We start from the raw sequence: 23,743 nt of genomic DNA on the forward strand, positions 1-23,743 counted from the left end.
AATGTTGGAGATGCAAAGCATCTTTCATGTAATATTGGACAGACCAATGACAATTATTTTCTGGAATATATACTGACAGAAATAAGAAGTATTTTAGGTCATGATTTTTCAAGATGCTTAGCTGTAATACAGTTTGGACACCTTAAAGATACTGTCATGGCCCCGTCAGAGGACTCCTCAGATGAGGATGACTCGGGAGTAACAGCAGCAGACCCAGGAGCAGCAGACTCAGAAGGAGACACGGAGGAGCCTCCTGAGAATCCAGCTCCTTCTCCCCCTCAGCTGCAGAGCACCCCAGATACAGCAGAGGCCCTGTAGCCAGACACAGACAGTGCACAGGATACTCCCCCCTCACCTGCAGAACGTAGACAGCAGAAGGTCAGGCAGAAGAGGGGCAGGCCTGTCTCCTTAAGGCCCAAACGCTGAGGACTCACACCTGCTGTCAACCCTGCTCTTTATAAGGCACACCTTGGCTGCAGCTTGTTGCTGACTGCAACGTCAGGCGTGGCTTCGTGTATTCCTAGTTTCCTTGCAACCTCTTTGGACTGACCCCTTGGCACTTGATCCCGGACCTCTACTGACCTCGCTTCTGGACTCCTGACTCGGCAAGTACGCTTCGGACAAGCCTGGCCCTTATCAGCTCCCCTCCTCCTAGACCTGGCAGATTTATGGCCAGACTGCCGGCTAAGGACTTTGCTTCCCTGCCAACCACCCAGGAATTCCAGCCCCCACCGGCACTGCTGACGCAGTGTAGAGCTGACAGATACTATACTAGAGGAAGATTTAAAAATGAGAGCTCACCTAGTAATAATACATAAAATGATCCACATTGGATGAGCCCTAACATACCCTCTGTTGATGGTTGTCTGAATTCTGGGAGATACCTTACATAGTCAAGCTAATAAATTTAATAAGAGTAAGCGAAGACAGTCAAAATAACAATAAATTTGTTGAAGAATGAAGTCTTCCGCCATGCCCCTTCTATGATGAGCTTCAACCGAGCCTTGAAGACCTGGCTCTTCAGGCAGGCTTTTGGGGTGGGTTAGGTTTTTATTGTTATGGTTTTAAATGTTAACGTTTTAATGTATTGTTTTTATCTTGTATGTCGCCCAGAGTGGCTGGACATCCAGCCAGATGGGCGACTAATAAATTTAATATTATTATTATTATTATTATTATTATTATTATTATTATTATTTACTGGAATGATAAAGTACAAGCTTTAATTGGTCCATACTCTTTATTAGAAGACATATTTGTTTACAATTTAGGAATGTAAATATCAATATTACAACTCTGCATTATGTTTTTATAGGCTTTTTCATTTGGATTTGAATATCAGTAATGTTCTATTAATAATGAAGTGATTTTATAGATATAATTAATTATAAAACAATTGATTTACATATTTATGGTACATTTGTACTTACAGTATCTATCGTTGGTGTAATTTTGTATGCAACGTAGACTGATTTACATGTATAGTCATATGTCAATTTTGTTATCTATTTACTATATCATATGCAATATTCAATGTAGATGTTTAAATACTGAATAAAGAAAATGCCAACTACATGAAAATGACAAAAAGATGCACCCATTGAAGAGTCAGGATTGGCTGCATGTCAAGTGTACACCTGGCGGCAAATTTTGGTTTGTTGCTTTGGAAATATGACTTTAAAATGGAAATGATGTTATGTTTATTCAGGTTTGTTTGTGTTACTTGATATTCCTCTCCTGGCCATCTTTCTACCTGACAATAAGTGGCCTTTTCAGTTCTGTTGCTTAAGCACCACTTTCAAAAATGGATTTGTAAAAGAGTTGAGTATATGATTTGTGTTAGAATCATAGAATTGTAGAGTTAGAAGGGGCCTATAAGGTCATTGCATCCAACCCCCTGCTCAATGCAAGAATCCAAATTAAAGCATACCTGACAGGTGGCTGTCCAGCTGCCTCTTGAATACTCCAGTGCTGGAGAGCCACCACCTCCCTAGGTCATTGCTTCCATTGTCATACCACTCTAAGAGTTAGGAAGTTTTTCCTGATGTTCAGGTGAGATTCTTTAATACCCGGACTAGTGGACATAAGAAATAAGGAAGAATTCCAGGTTTGCTGCCATCTGCTCTTTCAGGCATCCACTGAAATGCTCTAGCTCAGCTTCCAAAACATCATGGAGTGTTAAACAGTCATATGGAAACCCTCCACGACCTCATCTACATTCAGCAGAATGAGTTCTGCTTGATCTGGCCTGCTTTTGAATCAGCCCACTGAAGTGAATGGACATGACTAACTTAGGTTCATTATTTCAACAGGTCTACTCTAAGTAGGACTAGCACTGAATACCATCCTTAGATTTCCCCCCCTCCATGTCAGCTTTTTCACCATACAAGGCCCATGCACATAAATAGGAAGCCCCTGCATTTATCCTTAATTGCTACTGTTTTATGAATGATTCAGGCAATGTCAGTGGCACATGATTGTTGATACTTACTTGTTTAATTTCAGTCAGTCTATAGGATTATGTGCTCAACAAATGCAGGTGTCTTTTAAAATAGTTGTCTAGTACAGAACACTCACTGCTTTTGGACTTTCTCCAGGAAACTCTGTAAAAATATGTTATTACAAAGACATAAATTACAAACAAATTTACAGAACAAAAATGGGAAACTTCACACATTCCAACAGTCAAGTTACATTTCTTTTTGAAACAGGCAACAGCATAGCTTTTTCTTTGTCATAATAGCAGAGAATTAAGTAGTAGAGACCATAGATATTTTTTTTTAAGAAAAACCCCACACCTCATTGTTAAAACATGTGTGAGATATTATACAAGCTGAGCCATGGAAAGTCTTAAGGCTGCCGGCATTGGTTCATTATACAGTCATGAGAGTGGCTGTATACTATAGCCAGCATGGATTTTTCGCATTCCTCAATGTTAAATTGAAAATACCCCCATGCCATTCTGATGCTTCCCATAAGCTCATTTCAAAACAAAACCTTATAAAACTTATAGTCCTGAACTCAGAAACACTTGCTTAACAACCCTCTAAGTTTTCATGGTGATACACAAAACAGTCAGAAAGAATCAAGAGGGTAGAAAGAGAGAGAGAAAACCAGACACCTATTCAACTTTTTTCTGTCAGAGTTCTCATAATGTGTTGAAATTTATTATAAAATCAGCCATGTTCACAGAGTACCTGTAATCCTATTACTGACATTGCCCCATACTCTGACCTTCATCTTCTGCAGTTTAAAAGTTAAAAAAATGCCTGGCTGATTTTTAATTAATTTAAGAAATTTAGCATTGGAGTCAATGATAAACCTGGGTATATTCAGTAAGAACCAACTGTCACTGTTCTAAAAGCCAGACTCACAGCTGCTTGGCTTGGCTAATTAGGGGGCCACACCCACGCCAGACCTTTATTTCACTTTAGACACTCATGGTTTCCCCCAAAGAATCCTGGGAAGTGTAGTTTGTGAAGGGTGTAAGAGAGGACTCCTATACCCCTGATAGAGCTCCAGTGGCCACAGTGGTTTAACAGTCAGCCACTCTGATGGAAGCTCTGTGAGTGGAACAGGGCCTCTCCAAGCATCTCTTAGCAACATGTTACCAAATTCTTCCAAGCTACACAGGAAGTGGATTGGACTGGGAAAAACCAACCCAAATTGGGTTTGCATTTTGACAAATTTGTAGGGCAGTCCAATATCTCAGAGAGGAGGTCAGGTCTCCTGCTCCCCTGGTGCATTCACTATAGCTGCCCAATTTTCCTGCTTTTTAAAGTGTTAAAGTTTTAAAATTGCAAGTTTTTTCCCCCCGTTAGTGAATTTCTGGAATTTAATCCAGGAAGTAAGAAATGGGATCCTGTACAAGTTTGCTGAGAATGGATTGATCATTTGAATGTTTATTGAGTTCAGTGGGATTTATTGCAAAGTAAAATTGCAAAGTAAATCAAATATATTTGACATGTCAAACTATCTGAACTATATCAACTGTCTTAATATTGTTGCTTCTACCCTGCTAAAACAAGATCAGCACAGCAGCTGTCTTGTTTCTATTATCTGAGCTGATTGCAGGTGTTGCCACCACTCACCATATGCTCAGAGGCACATGTTACCAAATTCTTCCAAGCTACACAGGAAGTGGATTAGACTGTGAAACACCAACCCAAATTGTGTTTCCATTTTTACACATTTGTAGGGCAGTCCAATATCTCAGAGAGGAGGTCAGATCTCCTGCTCCTCTGGTGCATTCACTATAGCTGCCCAATATCCCTGCTTTTAAAGCTTGATATAAATATATCTTGGCTATAGGTATGTTCTCAAACTGCAAGGGTTTTTTTTTTTGCATATTAATGAATATTCTTTTAATGTAACTTCTTTCTGCATATCACAGACTGGACCATTAATTTCTTTTTCAGCTTCAGAGATACTCAGGGAGGAAACAAAAGGGGTACGTCTAAGCAATTCTCTCTGCTGAGGGATAGAACCATTTCCCTTCCACTCCCCAGATCAGGTATTCTGCTTTGCTAGATTTAGGGCCCATCCATACCACCTTTTAATCTGTGATCAACCCCCCCTTGTGTGTCCATTAATTCACTGGCATCCATATGGCACTCTCCACCATTTCAGACTTTCTCTAGAGAAATCTGCACTTTCCGTACCCTGCTATAAACCAATTATTTCTGTCCTGATTATTAACTGCTCTAACCTCTATTGTGAGGACAACTTTCCCTGTTTTTTTTTTTTTAATGATGGGTGGATGACTGGGTTAAATCCCATCTTCTGTCCACACCTCCTCCTTCTTGCTTAAAGTTCATTCCTGCTTCCTGTACAGCTGTATTGCAGTGCTATTTTTTTAACTACTATTTTGCAATCAAACGTAAAATTGAATGTTTAATGATAATATTTTCACTTAAAAGCTATTTTGTAATATTACGCAAACAATTCATTGAAAACATGGAATGCACTTCTGTATTAGTAAATTTCAAATAGTATATACTATGTTATAGGTAACAGCCCAGACAAGGGTATTTTATTTAAAATAAAAGTTTCAATAAAATGTGTTAATAATAATAATTAATAATAATTAATGCCTTCTGCAGTTGAAGTAATTTCTGTTTAAACACAAAGATACATTTTTGCGCTCTTCTGGGAAAGTGAGCAAAAAGCAAACTACCATTATGGACCAATCATTGTACAGGGGTAGACATACGGGAGTGACAAAATGCACAAGCAAATTATATATACATAAAAAAGCCCACATGTATGGATGCTTGAAAATCAGGTTTTCATAAATGTCCAACTACAAAACAGGACATGATATGGATCTCGAGGACACCAACCGAATATGGAAAATGTGGATTTTGAGGTTAGGTATGGATGGGCCCTTAGATTAACATATTAGCACAATCACATGCTCACCACCAATGGTGTTAGTATTATGAGAAATATTATTCACACTGATGAACTTCATCCATTAGGCCTATTCACTCTTTACCTCAAACTCTACACATGAACGAGTTCGGTGTGGAAAAGTCTTGGCCTTGCACATATTCACATTTTTGCTGTTTGTAAGATAGCATATGTGTCCAAGAACACACATTCATATACCTCACCTATGTGATCTATCTACCCCTACTCCTTATCGAAACATGAAATTACTCATGGATATGTATATTTGCAAGCCCCAGACCACATGTGCAATTCTAAATAACTGTGTGTGTGAATGTGTGGGGTGGCAACATTATTCTTAACACATGGAAAGCTTACATACTGGTGTGGAACATGAACTATCTTTCATGCTTGCTGTAGTTTTATGGCTAAAGGCTCTGCATCTTGAGCAAGGATTTTGAATTGTTTAGAGATTGGAAAGTATTTTGGCAAACTATGTCAGTTGAACACCCAAACTGAATATCATTTATTTATTTATTTGAACATTTATACCTCATCCTTTAAGATTTCTGTTTCCAGCCTGATTAAAAAAATAACAAATAGTTCAAAATTGTAAATACAATCTTTCAAAACAATAAATATTAGAAGGACGCTGTCTCTGCAATCTTTCCCTTGGAGCTTGTGGTTGGATGCATACTGCACATGTATATGAAATTCTAATTTTCTAAACGTGATGGCAGTGTGTTAGCATAAGGAAAACCACCAGTGTTAGGAGATTGGGTTATTTGGAAATATTAGCGGTGGCATGGCAACAGAGCAGTGATGGAAACCTAACTGTGGTCCTACAGATGCTGTTGTACTACAACACCTATCATTCCCACCCAATAGGTATGCTGACTGAGGGTAATTTCTGGAAGACCACAGATTGCCCATCCCTGCAATACAGGAATAGCATGGTGGTAAGCAGGTTGGCAAAGCAAGCAGTGGTGAGTCAAAGGTTCACATTTACAGCAACACAGGCAGCCCATTAGCTACTGGGCCAAGTTCAAAGTTCTAGTTTTGGTGTACAAAGCCCTATGCAGCTTGAGACCAGGATACCCAAAATATTGTCTCGCCCCTTATATACCCAGTCAAGCACTGTGCTCTGTGGGTGAAGGCCTCCAGCAGATACCATCTTATCAGGAGGTCCATTCCACACAACATAGGAAACGGACATTTAGTGTGGTGGCACCTACCCTGTGGAATTCCCTCCCCTTAAATATTAGACAGGCTCCATCTCTGCTATCTTTTCAGTGCCTATTGAAGACCTTCCTCTTTCAACAAGCCTTTTAAGTTGAGACCTTATCCCAGTCTGCGTCTGTGTTGGAATTGCTTTTTTTAAAGTTGCTTTTTAAAGATGTTTTAAAAGTTTTTTTTAAAACATGTTTTTAAAGATTTTTTAAAAAATATTTTTAAAAGTCTTTTGTTCTTAATATGTTTTAAAGTGCTTTTGGTGTTTCTGTTTGCGGCGCTGGGCCCCTTCTGGAGAAAGGGCAGGTTATAAATTTAAGAAATAAATAATAAATAAAATTTAGAAAAAAAGATCCAAACCATCTCAAACCAACTGCTTGATAAATTCAGTCCTTGCAAATTCCAACATAAAATGTGCAGATCAGAACTTTATTATCTTATACTTCTTTGACTGTTGCAACACAGTTCTTGGCAGTTAAAATGTATCAAATGTATCAAAAATGCATTTAAGAATGTATATTTAGATAAAACATACATGTATATATTATTTCTGAAGTGAAAATATTATTTACATTCATTTTACAATACGAATTTAATGTATATTTGGAGGTGATTTTTTTTTATAATCACAGTTTAATGTAGACATGGAATGGAACAGATTTATGGGTAAATTCATGTGAATGTGTCACAGACCAGAAATAGACATATTCAGCCATTCCAAAAATCAAATTGCTATCACGTGCAAATATTTGAGACTGTTATGAAACTAATGGTGAGATTTCTTAGTTGTCTAAAAACTGCTTCAGAAACAGCTTAGTAATGATAATAACAGCTAGTCCAGATCAACTCCTGTCCAGCTGACAGTCACTAATATTATCAGTTAAACCCTGTGGTATTTGACCAGTCTCTCTTAACACAAGAAACTGAATATTGGAATTGGTTGCTTACGTTATCCATGGGTGAATAGGGATGAGCCAAACACTTTTCTCCCTTCATTTTTCATGCTGGTTTAAGACAGTTTGACAAATTTATCTTAATGGGGGAAGGAAGGCGTGTAAAGGAATTTAGCCCTTTCACCCCTGAAGGAAGCAGCAACTGTCCCTGACCACTTCATCAAGGATTATTACTTTCACTCCCCTATGTTATAAACACCGAGGGAGTGGTCAATGGGTTCACTCCATTATGAACAAGGTCATTTTCCTTGGCATTTCACTTGCTTACTTTTGCTTTGTTTCCCATGGTATGTGCTCTTGGCTGTAGTACTGATTGCCACCCTCTGCAGTTAGTGTTGGGCAGGGGCAGCAACTCGTCAGTCTTGGCACCTTTTGTAACTATACCTCTTCCAGCGCAGAAATCTGATGTTGCAAAATTCAAGTGAAAAATATTCCCCAAAAGCTTGATTTCCCCTATAAACTAGTAAGTAGGGCAGGAGGTTAATTATATTGGATTTTTTTTGTTTTGTAAGGGCATTGATCACATTCTCTGTGAGTTAGTAGTAGCAATTAATTCTATGATGTATGAGACAATTGGGTTGGAACCACCAAATTCTGGATATAAACCTATTTAAAATGGATTCCTCCTTCATCCTTATTCACTATCAAGGGATAACAAGTGGAAGGTGCAACAAAATGTTGAAGGGTAGAGTACTGCTGATCAGGATTGTTTATTATTTATTTATTAAATTTATATCCAGCCCTTCCTCCCAGAAGGAGCCCAGGGTGTCAGGATTCCAGTAGGGAGGGGGAGAAATTTAGTTCAGTTTGCATTTATGGCTGAGTCTACTGAATTTGCACTTTCTGAAACAGTATGAGAACCAAAGCACAGCCATCCTTTGAAATTTATAAATTGTATAAATTTTGTGATGGAGTCCTCCAACCAGCCAAAGTTTACAAAAATACATATATTCAAGGAAAATGTGCATAAAAATTAGTATATTAGTGGAAATAAAAACAAAAATGCATTACATTAGGGAAAATTGTTTTATGAAACTGTGTATATTAGGCAAAGTTGCATACAAAATGTGTATAACAGGTAAATTTGCACCAAAATGTGGATGCATTTTCATAAGGATTTTTTTTTAAAAAAATGACTAGTTGCTGCAGAAATGTGAACTGAATTGAAGATTAGAAAAATGAAAAACTGAGAGAAAAGCAAAACTGACAGATCTTTCCATCCTTACATTCCAGCCACCCCATTCCCGTCCTATATGTTCCTAATTAATTCCTCCAATTTATTAGCTATTTCCATTATTGAAAGCCGACCAGTGGGCAGGGTTGTGTGTTGTGTGTGCTGGCATGGCCAACAAGGTAATATACCACTTATGCTGCTATTTTCTTATTTGTAATCTTTATCTTTGATGGAATACATGAACTCTACTCCATTTTTCTATGATGGCTTTGTGATTTTCCTATTAAGGACTGAGTCATATAAATGAAGCTTCCATCTTGCTTCCCATAGCATAGTTGCCCCCAACAGACAATCCAACTGATGAAGGAGCATGCTGCACTGTAGTGGCCCTGGGAGCCCTGGAAATGGGTGAACGACAATAAAGGCTTGACAGGCAGATTACTATAAAAAATACGATTCAACAAATGGATGTTTTTCCTTTGTACCTGGGAGCAACAGAATACTAATGATGCATCTTAGGGAAGGTTAGGGAAACGAAATGAGTTTTGATCATAATCACATTTCTCAAGGGGTTCTGCATATTTCTGGACTGTCACTGGAATGGGCTATCCCTATGGAAGAACCACAGCTCAATGCTAGAGCTGTGCTTCGTAGGAAGATCACAGGTTGAATCCCTGGAAAATTAAGTTAAAAGGATCTGGGAACAAGTGATGGGAAAAGCCTGTGCCTGAGACCTTGAAGTAGGAGCCATCAGTAATAAAAAAAAATAATATTACAGCTGGATGCACCGGGGGGCATTCCACTGCATATCTTCCAGGATGAAGCCTGAAATTCTCCAGCTTCAGTGGGGGACGAGGACAGTCCAAGAAAGAAAATTCTCATATAATTTCTCTGAAAATTATTTTCTATTTTCACCCAGCTCTACTACACAGCCAATATTTAATGTGTTTCCAGCTCTGAAACGTTAAGGATTTTTTTTAATGAGGAGCATCACCATGTCACCCAATGTCATCTTTTTGACTATAACAGTTTCTGATGCCTCATTAAAGACACTCCTACCTAATCATACATAGGGTGTGCACAAAGGGTGTGTGTGTGGGATTCATTGATCTTAAGAGGCTTCAGCAGTGGCAATAAAAAGATAAATTCCACATACCTTCATCAGTAACCTTCACTCTAAGAACTGTTCATGAGATATCACTGCAGCATTTACTACTTAAGCACACTTATTTGTTAATGTCCAGTGTGCCATTTTCTTTCAGCCTAAATATCTAGCCTTGGTTTCCCTACTTCTCCCTATTTAGAGCGTAATAACAATAACAGCAATAATACTTAGAATTTATATTTCAGTTTTAGAATGTTCAAACAAAGTGCTGCATATGCCTTAACTTGTGCTAAGGATTACAACAACTTAGTGAGGCAGGTCATTATTTTTTATCACCTTCTACCTATGTGTATCCAGGTGATGTACAAGATAAAATAGCTAAAAAACTGCAGCACAGAAAAAAGCTGATATATGCTTTTTTAAAAATGTAAAAACAAGGAAAAACAATTAGACACCCGTGACAGAGACCCATTCATCCAGCTGAGAAGGCTTTTCGGAACAGAAATGCCTTGAGTGGTTTCTGGAAAACACAAATAGTGGGTGCCTGTCGTATGTTGACAGGAATGCTATTCCACAGAACAAGGGCAGCCACACTGAAAGCTCTGCTCTGAGTTATTGTAAAGGGGGTTCTGAGATCTTTAGAACTTGAAGAATCTCGCCCACAGGTTGCAGTGACCTACTGCTATGTAAGGAATAAGGCAATCTCTCCAGTAACCTGGTCCTGAGTCTATAGGGCCTTATATGTATTGCTGGTATAGCACAGTGGGGAGGAAAGCCTGGCTGGGAGTCCAGAGTCTGTGAGTTCAAATCCCCACTCGTATCTCCTGAGTGTCAAGGGCCAGCTAAAGATCACTCCCACATGCGTGGCTCAGGGGTTATGTGCCCTGCCACCTGAGCAGCAGTGGGCAAGCTGCATAGTCCCAAGGAGCCCAGTTGCCCCCCATCTGGCAGTTGCAGACAAGGAAGAGGCTGGATTGTGCAATTGCGGCAAGCTGAGTAGACCCTAGCCAGCTGGGGAGGACTAGCCTCAGAGGGAGGCAATGGTAAACCCCCTCTGAATAACGCATCATGAAATCCCTACTCATAGGGTTGCCACAAGTCGGGATCGACTTGAAGGCAGTCCATTTCCATTTTCATATGTTAGTACCAATATCCTGAACTTATACCATTACTGCAGAGAGAGGGAGCTGAGGGGGAGCGATTCATCCAAGATCACATAGTGGATTTATGGCATAGCATCAGGGCAGGGCCATGGGCAGCAGACTGCTGCTCCCATAGGAAACAATGATGGCCACCAACTTGGATGGCTTTACAAGAGAATTAGACAGATTCATGGAGGATAAGGCTACCAACAGTTACTAGCCATGATGGCGATGCTTTCTCTCCATGGTCAGAGGCAGTATGCTTCTGAATGCCAGTTGCTGGAAACCACAGGAGGGGAGAGTGCTCTTGCACTTAGGTCCTGCTTGCAGGCTTCCCGTGGGCATCTGGTTGGCCACTGTGAGAACAGCATGTTGGACTAGATGGGACACTGGCCTGATTCAGCAGGGGTCTTCTTTTGTCCTTATGAGGTGGGAACTAGAAGCAAGGAGCAAGTCAGAAGTCAGGTATCTAACCAAGGATACAGAAACACACAGAGCTCCAAATGACCATATTGCTCAAGGAAGGCTAGACAGGTACAAAGAGTCTTTTTATACTTCTCCCCTTCTAGGAGGATCCAATGGCCAGCCTGGGTGGGCAGAGTCAGTCCAGGACCTGAGGGTACATCACTGAGAAACTGACACCTGCAATTGAATGGATCAAACATGAGGAAGCTGTCCGCAGATTCCAGCAGCTCCTGACCCAAAATGTGAGCCAAACAATATATCCAGGGTGAGTGAACATGTGTGTGGGGGGGGGGAGGGGGACACAGGAGGTTATGCAAGTTCAGCTGAATGTCCTATCTATGCTGCTTTTCTTTGGTTTCCAATTGTGTGGAGAGAGTCCTTTGCACATTGGTTCCATGAAGCTCAGTTTAGCATGCACAGGTTGGAGGTGTAGCCTGCTTCAGCGACCCTACTCCCCATGCACTTTTACTCACCCTGGATTCATCTGAATAGGGTTTTAGCTCACTCCTTTAACCACTGTGCAATAGCAGCTCATATTCTGCCTCAGCCTCTCAACGTCGTTGGCTGTGATCCTGCCCAGCTGCGTGTACTCAGAAAGCACCGGAATAAATAGCATTTATGTATGTGCAACTGAGACTAGGACTGCAACTTTTTTTTTATCTTTTAGAGTTCAGCACTTGATAGTTTGAATAAAACCTAACCCATACTGTGACCAATTCTAATTAGAAAATCACCACCAGAATTCTAAAGTTCCTCATTATTATGAAACCACTCATTGAAGTATAAACATCTAAAATGTTCCGCATTTCTCTTTCATGTACTTAATTTTGTTTTTGCTATCATTGTATGTACTGTTTTTTTCCCCTTAATTTGGGTCTATGACTGTAAAATAAACTCATTCATCTAAAATGTTGGTTTTATTTGAATATTTAATAGGTACTTTTCAAATTTTAATTGCTTAGATAAATGCTGCTGCTCATGTGCTAACGTTCCTGTTGATATGGGGCATGAGTACAAGCAAAGTAATGGCAGGGTTCCAAAAGGTGTTAATCTGACTAAGAGAACGGTATTGCTCAATCTGTGCTAGGTGGGATTACGCTCCTTCAAAAGGAACAGATTTGCAGTCTGGCTGTACTCCTTGATCCATCTTTGTTGCTAAAGGCACAAATTGCTTCTGTGGCCTGGGGCAGCTTTTAGCATCTTAGGCTAGGCAGAGAGAACCTGGCCGCAGTTACCCATGTCTGGTAACTCCAGATTAGACTACTGCCATGCCTTCTATGTGGGGTTGCCTTTGAAGGCAGTTCAGAAACTGCATTTAGTGCAGGATAAGGGGAGGCTACTAGAGAGGGAGCCTTCTCAGAGGTGGCACCCATGCTGTGGAATGCTCTTCCCAGAGAGTTCATAGGACACTTTCTTTATCATTCTTTGGCACCAGGCAAAGACCTTTTTATTTTCCCAAGCTTTTTAGATGCACTTCTAATCCTGCAGACTGTTTTATGCTGTTCTTATCATTTTGTGGCTTTTATTTTGTTTTATTTTGCATATTTATATTTTAATTGTTTTATTCTTTTTGTAAACCATCCTGGGAATATTTATTTATTTCACTTGTATACCGCCCCGTAGCCGAAGCTCTCTGGGCAGTTTACAGCAATCAAAAACATTAAAACAAATATACAATTTAAAACACATATTTTAAAAACAATTTAAAACTCCATTTTAAAATTTAAAAGAATATAAATACAATTTAAAACACATGCTAAAATGCCTGGGAGAAGAGGAAAGTCTTGACCTGGCACCGAAAAGATAACAGTGTTGGCGCCAGGCACACCTCTAATATTATTTAGAGAATATTTATAATAAATAATATGATATAAACCATTAATGGCATGGACACTTTTTAGCCTCCCATCACACCCTCTGAAAAGCTAGAAATCCCAATCCGTATTTTTTTCCATATTGATTAGCCAAGGTATAGTAACAAATAATTTAAGGCACAACCTCCCTGCTCAAACAAACGCTCTAGGAACTTACAGGTATAGTTTTCTATGATATAGAGCAGATGTGGCCCTCCAGATGTTGCTGGATTCCCATCATCCCCAGCCAGCATGAGCAATGGTCAGAGATGATGAGAGTTTTAGTCCTCTGTCCAGCTTCCAGAGGGCCACCTTTACTCTGTGGAATATGAACATAAGAAGTCCAATGCTGGATCAGACCAGAGGTCTTTGAAGTCCAGCTTCTTATTTGCCACAGCAGCCAACCAGTTATACTGCAACATTATAAGGATCTTGATGACAGCCAAACAGACTTTTATCCCATTGAGCCTTTGGGCAGTGGCAGAAGTCAAAAACTGTATTTGTATCCGATTAGAAATGTGTATGCTGGTTTTAAAGATTTAATGTATAATAAACACTGTATTTTATATTTTGTTTAGAATTTGTTCTTACTTCTCTTGATGTAGTCCACCCTACAACCGTAGTGTGAAGGGCAGGATATTAATCTCAACAATAAAACAAAGAAATAAATAACCCCCCAAAATATAGAATGGCTCATGGGCTGGATCCAGACTAAGGTAGTTCTACTTAGGTCCTTTGAAATCAATGTGAAAATCAATGTCAGTGTGAAAACGTAACTTAAGTTTCATTGAGTAAGTGCAATTTAGTCTGGATTTAATTCAGTTGTGTTCAGAAATGTTGTGTGGAAGCCGCACATGTCTTGCTGATTGCTTGGAAACTATATATAAGCTGTTCTTGAGTTTGTCAGAGGAAAATGAGGTATAAATAAATTAAATTGATAATAAACTTATATATGGCTAAAATAGCCAATTCCCAAGATCCTTGGTGTCATGATGCACAGAGAAAGAACATCGGGAGATGGTTGTCTCCAGCATCTTTTTTTTTTAAAATAAAGCTGCAAAAAAATAGCAATGCAGATCACCTTTCAAAAACTGAGATGTAAAAACCATGACAAAATGATAAAAAAGCAAAAAAGTGTGATATATTAGATATATTTTCATAGCTTAACATGACATTCATAGCACAAGCCTGTGCATGTCTATTCAGAAGTAAGTCTTATTAGTTCAACTAGACTTTCTCACAGGAAGTGCATATATGATTGAAGCCTAAGTGCCTAATCTTGCTCCTTAACATGCTTCTCTAACATGTTCCCCTGTTTAGCTACTAGAACTCCTAATGCATACTTTGCCCATTGAACGTGAAGCTAGGGTAATAACAAACAATGGTGATCACTAGAGCTCACTTCTGTCCTTTTTGTAATGTGTCAAAACTTATGGCCAGGTATCCCAGTATTTTCAAGGTCCTGCCTCCAGCAACAATGCAGGTATTGACAATCCATAACATTAGGAGGGGTGGGACACAAATTTAATTAAAAAAATTAAAATAACATTCAGGAGGACATGGATGACTTTTGCTACACATTGCTGAAGAGGAACAGAGAAAACCAACATGAGGTGGGATGATCTTTTGGTGGCAGTGTTTATTTTAGCAACACTGCCTGCATCATAACATCCTGAGCATGTATGTGAAGCCAGCCATTAATAGAATTAACTTAATCCAAACTACAGAGAGAATTGAGCCTCATGTCCTGGTCTCACAGAGGCAGTAAACCTACCTTTTCAGACTGCAGGTGCAGGACTGCAGGATTGTCTAATCTCTTTAAAAAAATCCCATCATGCAAGAAATGAACACAACATGGAGAAAGTTAGGGTGTATTCAGACAGTGGCTTATTCCGTTTTTCTGACATTTCCTTACCTGATAATTTCCACATTTTATTTTATCTTTCAGACAACATAAAAGCCACTTCTGGAAATCTAGAGGAATATAGTGAATGTTTAGTGCTCATTTCTGTGTTAATTGCTTTCAGGGGGAAAAAATCCATTTGCAACCTCATTAAGCCAGAAAACCATGGGAGTAATGGAATTTGCAGGAGTGACAGAATTTGAGGTGTATACTGGCAAACAGATTTTTCCCACCGTTTTCATGGGGGAATCATGGGGGAACAGAAATGCACATATGCAGAAATGGTGGTAGAGCAGCGACACGTCCAGTGATGTTCATTGTTTTGTCACACCACACCCACTGGTGTGAATGAAATTTAGCACAACATGGTGGCATATGGTCAAAAAGCTGTAGTTCCATAATGCAACAGGTACTGCAGTGTGAAAGACATGTTAGAAATCAGGACAGAAGTGCTACCATTATAATCAGTAAAACAAACACAATAAATGTTTATTTATACATTCATAAATGTATGAATGCAGCCTTAGGCTACAACTGTTCTCTCTGATATCTACTTGACAATATGCAGGGATGTAGTTGTTCCATGGAGTATTACATAATTTGAGACTGCAGTCTGGAGGGGTACAATCCAGACCCAGGTTGACCACCTCAGTGAGAACTAGGCTGTAGTAATGAGCACCTATTCATCTTGTATTTAACTGTACCACAAGATTCACCTTGTATTTTAAATTCATTGGTAATAATCAAAGAGATTAAAGAGCAAGACTATCCTCTCAGACACGGCCTCTTGAGAATGTTATTATTATCTCAGGGCTTGAAAAGTACAAGCTGCATGCCATCTGAGCATGTTTTTCCCCAGTGGCAAGTTTTTTAAAAAGAAAATAAAAGAAAAGATGCCGGCAATAGATTGGCTTTCACCTCTTTTGACCTACTAGAATGAAATAGCTGAGAATGAACTGAGCTTTGGAAAGAAGTAACACCCCCCCCCATTCTCCATATATATGTAAAAAAATCTTCAGCCTCTCCAGGAGAAGTGAAAGGGACGGACAAAATACTGAGGGTCATGCATGACAAGCAAATGCAAACAACTGTGAAAAGGAACCTTTGGCATCTGAGATGATGGAATTAGATAAAGACAAATGGATGCAAGAGAGGGCAGTGTCTTGCAGAAAGGCAGCCCCACACTTTCATAAGTGAAAATGAGAAAATGAAAAAGAAATCTTTATTTCAAAAAAAAAAAAAAGTTCAGTACTCTTTTCAGAATCAGAGAAAGGCTTGATTTTGTTGTATTTGTTGCACACTAGCTAAATGATGCCTATTATCCAAACACAGCCACGCTATACAGTTTGGCAGCTTAAGAAGAGAGAGATTACTGAAGTCTGGGAGTGGAGGAGAGAGAGATCCTGAGGATTCAGGGAAGCTGGTGGAAGTACTGAATGTGAGAAGGAGAAAGGGATGTCTCCACTGGAACAACTATTTGCTTCAACATACACACCTCTATGTATGTATGCATGCATATATATGGGAGGATGTCTAATGAATGTATGATGAGTCATGAGATTTAATAGTTTTACAGGGGAGACAGTTTTAAGTGGGATTGACAACTCATGTGAGAGGATGTCTAAGGAATGGGAAAAATAAATCCTGAGGGCAAAAATGAAAGGGGGTAAAATAGAGCATTGTGCTAAAGGCTGAATGGAGTATGCTAAGTGCTACCACTACGTGATACTTTGAGAAAACATAAATAAAAATGCTGTACTTAAAGTTGTATATTTATGTTGTATTTGTTATTTAAACCATAAAGGTTGAAGGTAAGACTGAATAGAACATGAAGAGTGGGAACCAAAAAGTGTGCTTAATAGCTTAAAATGAAAACAATATACAGTATATTTCAGAGGCTTCACAAAGAATTTTTAAAAATTGGGGATCAAACATGCAGAGATATTTTCTAGGCTACCCTATTTGAAATGGAAGACCTAGCCAAACTTAAGGTTTTTTTTTTTTTTAAACTGCATTGATTTTGGTGAATGAGATTTAACTATGTGCTTACTTAACCATCCTGTTACAGTCCCCAAAACAGAGAAAAAGTATTTAACCTTGGGTAGATAGCAACCAGTGTTGAATTTAATTGGAAAATGAATATCTATTTTGATGGGTTAGCACAACATTTTTCTCAATATGAGCCATTTCCCTAGTTTGGACAACTCTGGAAACTTTAATTAAGTACCATTGAATATGCTGGCCTCTCATATGGTTCTGTATAAGCCAATGAAGGCAACAAGGGAAGTATGTTAGCTTACGCACACACACAAAAAGCACTGCTATGAAATCTACATCATTCCAAATTACATTATTTCCCCACCCTTTCTTAGTGTCTGCATTGGGGAAATGTGTTCTAAAAACCGGCTCATAAAAACAATGCTTGGTTGCATTCACACCATACATTTATTCCATTATTATTCCACTTTAAATAAGCACGGCTTCCTCCAAAGAATCCTGGGAAGTGCAGTTTGTGAAGGGTGCAGAGAGAGGGTCCTGTTCTCCTCAGAGAGCTACAATTCCCTGAGTAGTTTAACGATCAATCCCTCTTCCCAGGGAACTCTGAAAACTGTAGATCTGTGAGGGGAACAGGGGTCTCCTAACAACTCTTGGCACCCTTCACAAACTACAGTTCCCAGGATTCTCTGGGGGAAGCCATTATTATTTAAAGTGGAATAATAATGGAATAAATGTACAGTGTGAATGCGGTCCTTGACTACAAGGACAATGTCACTCACTTGAGATCAGAACTACACCTAATCTAGGCAACAAACATATGTTCAGAATAAGTCACAAGAGGGTAAGTGCACAACTGAGGGCTGAGGTAGCAATAAAAGCACATATCTCCCCTCCCTATGTATGTGTCTACCATATCTCAAGAATCTCCATATCTCAAGAGTTTGTATGACATAAAGGGATTGTAACCAAGCAAGAGAATGAGAGACAGAGAGAAAGAAATGCATTATTCATGATGAATAAGTTTTCTGACATCCATTGCTATTTTTTGCTCTCTAAAAATAGAAACATTAAAAGAAAACACACAAGGATGTGGTTTTCTGACCTTCAAACAAGCCTATTTTTAAAAAAATCTTATATATAGAACAATCTTATTTGTAAAAAAATAATTCATGAAAATAATCACATCTTTTTAAATCACTAAGTAGATAATCTATGCACTTGTTTTCTGTTTATCAGCATCTGGCTGAAAGCCATTGATTCTTTCTCCAAATCTTTGCTTTATGTAAATGAGTCAGAAAAGAGTACGCTCACTAATAGGTTTAAACTCTTCCTTTGAATTGACACTTTCCCTTTTACCCCAGAAATTTTTTCATAGAGTCACAAAATGAGGGTACCGACATTTTTAGATTCAATTCACTAATAGGCAAAAAACCTTGTGGTTTAAGAATGTACCAATAGCCCACAGGTATTTCTATCAAACTTTTAAAAGCAGGGAAATTGGGCAGCTATAGTGAATGCACCAGGGGAGCAGGAGACCCAACCTCCTCTCTGAGATATTGTACTGCCCAGTGTGGTGTAGCAGTTAAGGTGTTGGACTACGACCTGGGAGACCAGGGTTTGAATCCCCACATAGCCATGCAGCTCACTGGGTGACCTTGGGCCAGTCACTGCCTCTCAGCCTCATGAAAACCCTATTCAAAGGGTTGCCATAAGTCAGAATCGACTTGAAGGCGGTACACACTGCCCTACAAATTTGTCAAAATGCAAACACAATTTGGGTTGGTCTTTCACAGTCCACTCCATTTCCTGTGTGGCTTGGAAGAATTTGGTAACATGTGCCTCTGAGCATATGGTGAGTGGTGGAAACACCTGCCATCTCCAAAGGTGGAGAATTATATTTTTGTATGTTTGTTGGTGTTCTTCTTACTTTGCTTCTTTCCTGTGTTACTAATGTTTCTACAGAGAATCTGAACTAGAAAAGTTTATTTCCCTCATTATTCATCGTAGAAATCTGTGTCAAATTTATTTTTATTAATTTCAAAGCCTTTTCATTGGTCAATGTCATATGATGGTGAAGACAGCCTTTTGTGTTTCAAATTGGAGGTTATGTTCTATTTGTATTTTGGGTGCATTAACAGTTGAATCTGAAACTGCAGTTTGATGTAAAATCAAATGGATTACAATACATTGCTACTTCAGCAATGACTCTAGCTGTTGCCATGTTTAAACCATTTCATTTAAGGCAAGGTGGGCAGGGTCAATTAAAAACATAGAGCACACCTAGAATTTTGCTAGAATATATTTCACCTCCCACTGTTTTATCTTGTGCAAATTGAGACACTCCTGATGTCCACTGAAGACTATTCTGCAGAATAGTCAGTGCCATTATTCCACAATTATTTTTGGAGGGGGTTTTTTTAGTGTAAATTTTGCAAAGTGTTGCTGTACACATATTCACAGAAATAGAAACAAAAGAAAATGATTTCCTATAGGAAATGTCACTAAAATTGCAAAGTAAATCAGACATATTTAAAGTGACCATCTAATTATATCAACTGTCTTAATAATGCTGCTTTCTCCCTGCTAAAACAGGATCAGCACAGCACATGTCTTCTTTCTATTATTTGGGCTGATTGCAGGTGTTGCCACCACTCGCCGTATGCTCAGAGACACATGTTACCAAATTCTTCCAAGCTACACAGGAAGTGGATTGGACTATGAAAGACCAACCCAAATTGTGTTTGCATTTTGACCAATTTGTAGGGCAGTACAATATCTCAGAAAGGAGGTCAGGTGTCCTGCTCCCCTGGTGCATTCACTATAGCTGCCCAATTTCCCTGCTTTTTAAAGTTTGAGTTCTGTGGGATTTACTCCCGTGCAATCATGCTTAGGATAAGTAAAACTGACCAGGGGGAAAGGATGGCTGGAGTGGGCACGGGAGGAGGAAGAGTGGAGGGGAAGAGGAAGGGAAAAGAGAGGGAAAGGAGGGGAAAGGCAGGTCTGATCATTTGCATGCTTATTGAGTTCCATGGGATTTACTCCTATGCAATCATGGTTAGGATAGGTAAAACTGACCATGGGGGAGGAGGAGGAGGAGGAGGAAGGGGAAGGAGCGGGTTGGAGGGGGCAAAGGAAGGGGGAAGGGAGGGCAGGTTTGATTATTTGCATGCTTATAGAGTTCAATGGTATTTACTCCCATGCAATCATGCTTAAGATAGGTAAATCTGACCATGGGAAGGAGGAAGGAAAGGGAAGGAGGGGATTGGAAGGGGATGTCCTGTTCCCCTCACAGACTGACTGTTAAAGCAGTCTGGCCACTGGAGCTCTGTCAGTGGAATAGGAGTCTCCTCTCAGCACCCTTTACAAACTACACTTCCCAGGATTCTTTGGGGGAAGCCATTACCGTCTAAAGTGAAATCAAAGTCTGGTGTGGGTGTGGTCCCCTGATTAGCCAAACCAAGCAGCTGTGAGTCTGGCTTTTAGAACACTGACAGTTGGTTCTTACTGAGCATGCCTGACACTATCATTGGCTTTAAGCCAAATTTTCTTAATTTAATTAAAAATCAGCCAGGCATTTTTTTTTTTACTTTTAAACTGCAGAAGATGAAGGTCAGAGTATGGAGCAAGGTCAGTAATAGGATTACAGGTACTCTGTGAACATGGCTGATTTGTAATGAATTTCAACAGATTATGAGAACTCTGACAGAAAAAAGTCCAAAAGGGCTGTCGGGTTTTTTTCTCTTTTTAGACTTTGAACTCTCAATTCTCTCTGACTCTTTTGTATATCGCCATGAAAATTGATAGGGTTGTTAAGCAAGCGTTTCTGAGTTCAGGACTATAAGTTTTGTAAGGTTTTGTTTTGAAATGTGCTTATGGGCAGAGCTTGGAAAAGTTACTTTTTTAAACTACAACTCCCATCAGCTCCAGCCAGCATGGCCACCGGATTGGTCTGATGGGAGTTGTAGTTCGAAAAAGTAACTTTTCCAAGCTCTGCTTATGGGAAGTATCAGAATGGCATGGGGGGTATTTTCAATTTAACACTGCGGAATGTGAAAAATCCACACTGGGTATAGTATACAGCCCCTCTTGTGGCTGTATAATCAGGCTTCTCACTTCATAGCTGACTGCAGATCATATACAAGGCTATGGGAATAAGTAGAACATTAAAGCTTCCCAGAAAATTGCTTAGATATGTCTTTGCTTATTCAGGTACTTTTCATCTTTTGAAGGCAGAGTGCAATATAACTAAAAGACGACAACACCAATGCTAGAAAGGCTGAAGAAACCTGGAGATTTGACAGTCATGGAAAATACATCAGTAATTACGTAAGTTTAAGAAAAGCGAGAACCACTTCAGGGTATCCTATTTTGGCTAATTTTTAGTATTTGGGAGAGAAAAAGCAAGCTCAAGAATATGGTGGTTTTCCCAGTGTATAACTTGAATACTCTTGAGTAAGTCAGTGTTGGTCATTTGTTATGTATTTGTTATGTGTTTTATGAATTTATAGTTTTATGACATTTTAATAATTTTATTGCTTTGATATTTTTATGAGTTGACAGTTTGATATTTTTATAAACCAACAATTGTTTATGTATAGAATGAGTTGTGTTAGTTGTATCTATCTGAGTTTTCACAAACTGAATAAAGTGTGCTTGCTGGTTCCTCTCCCCAAATGCCCTCCTACAAAAAATAAAGTTGGAGGATTATAAAATTGTGATTCACTTTAGAAAAAGAACTGTATAAGAAAATACCTCTTAGGCTATCTATGTATCCTTCTGCTTTCTCATCTTTGACTATAAGGTTATCTATATTTAATTTAACTATATTTAATTTGCCTCACTGAACATCCCATGATTACAACTTTCATTTAATTAGAGATCACATTGGATTACAATGTTTATTAGTGTTTAACTCTGGATTTTTTAAAAAAGATATACATAAAAATCTGACTAATGAAACCAAGATTAAGAAATGCTGATTTAAAAATGAAATAATCTTAATGCATACGTTTCGCATCCTGTGTACTATATTTGGCTATATTTTATTTCTTTTTATTTCTTGGTTAAAAAACAAACAAAACCCAACTCACTGCTATTAATCAGTTACATTATATCTTCATTTTCATAAGGATTTATCTATGTTCATAACACCAGGCTGTCATATATGTGAACACATGCGCTTTGTTGCTACACCCCCATGGCCATTCGGCAGATTAAGCTCAACAACTGTCAATCTGTATTATTTTCAGAACTGCAATTATTTCACTGACCTACTTTTTCCTCAGTGACCACCATCCTACTGTAGACAAGAATGATGCAAAGAATCAAAATTGATCCTTAGTTGTTTCCTTCGCACTGCTATTTCATTTAAAAAAATATTACTATATACAAGATTCTGAAGAAAAAGAAATAGTAAATTTTATTTGACAGGAGTTCTGTATCCAATGTTTATCAAAGGTGAAATTATCAGCATTCTGTCTTTGCAATAACTGTGTGTGACATAGTCTGTTCATATTTAGGTTTGTTATTACAAAGGGGAAAAAAACAGATGCCAAATATTGGGCTGATGTACATCTTGGCAGTTCATTGATTTTAACAGAGGAATGTTGATTTGCACTGTTTTGAGATCTTTTCCACTTTTTCTACTCATGTTGTAAGAGAAAACTGCACTGTATGACTTCAAAAATGAGATTTTCTTCATAGGGGAAAGTTGAAATGTTTTCAAATGCCAAGCATGCTTTCCCTCTTTTAAAGATAAAATATTATTAATTATTAAAACATTAATAATAATGTTTAATAAAAACATTATTAAAACAAACATTGCCACCCTGGGCTCCTGCGGGGAGGAAGGGCAGGATATAAATCAAATAATAAATAAACAAAGTTTGTACAACTTGAGATCGCAAAGCTGCATTCAGATGTCAGTTTATTCAATTTTCTAAACATTTCCTTACCTGATAATTTCTGCATTTTAATTGATCTTTCACATGACATAAATGCCACTTCTGGAAATCTGGTGGAATCTAGTGAAAATATAGTGCTCATTTCCGTGTTAATTGCTTCCAGAGAAAATCCATTAACCCAGACAATCATGGGAGTAAAGTGATGAAATTTGGGGCAGTATACTGGCATACAGTTCTTTCCTGCCATTCTCATGGGTGAATCATGGGGGAACTGAAATGTGCATGTGCAGAAAGGGTGGGGGAGTAGTGACATGCCCAATGACATTCATTATTGTGTCACACCACCCTCACTGGTGTAAATGAAATTTAGTGTAACATAGCAGACGATGGGTTAAAAAACCACAGTCTCATAACGCAACAGGTACTGCAGTGTGAAAGGAATGTTAGAAATTGGGATAGAAGTGCTACCATTATAATCAGTAAAACTAACACATTAAATCCATGTCAGAATGCAGTCCAAGGAAAATGCAGCACTTCAGCTACACATAGAAATCTAGTCCTAAACGTGGTTGCTGCCTACCTGGGAGTGCAAGAATGGGGAGAGACTATCATGCATGTCTATAGAT

Source organism: Rhineura floridana, chromosome 6 (genome assembly GCF_030035675.1).
Source record: "Rhineura floridana isolate rRhiFlo1 chromosome 6, rRhiFlo1.hap2, whole genome shotgun sequence".
In the NCBI taxonomy this organism is placed as follows: domain Eukaryota; kingdom Metazoa; phylum Chordata; class Lepidosauria; order Squamata; family Rhineuridae; genus Rhineura; species Rhineura floridana.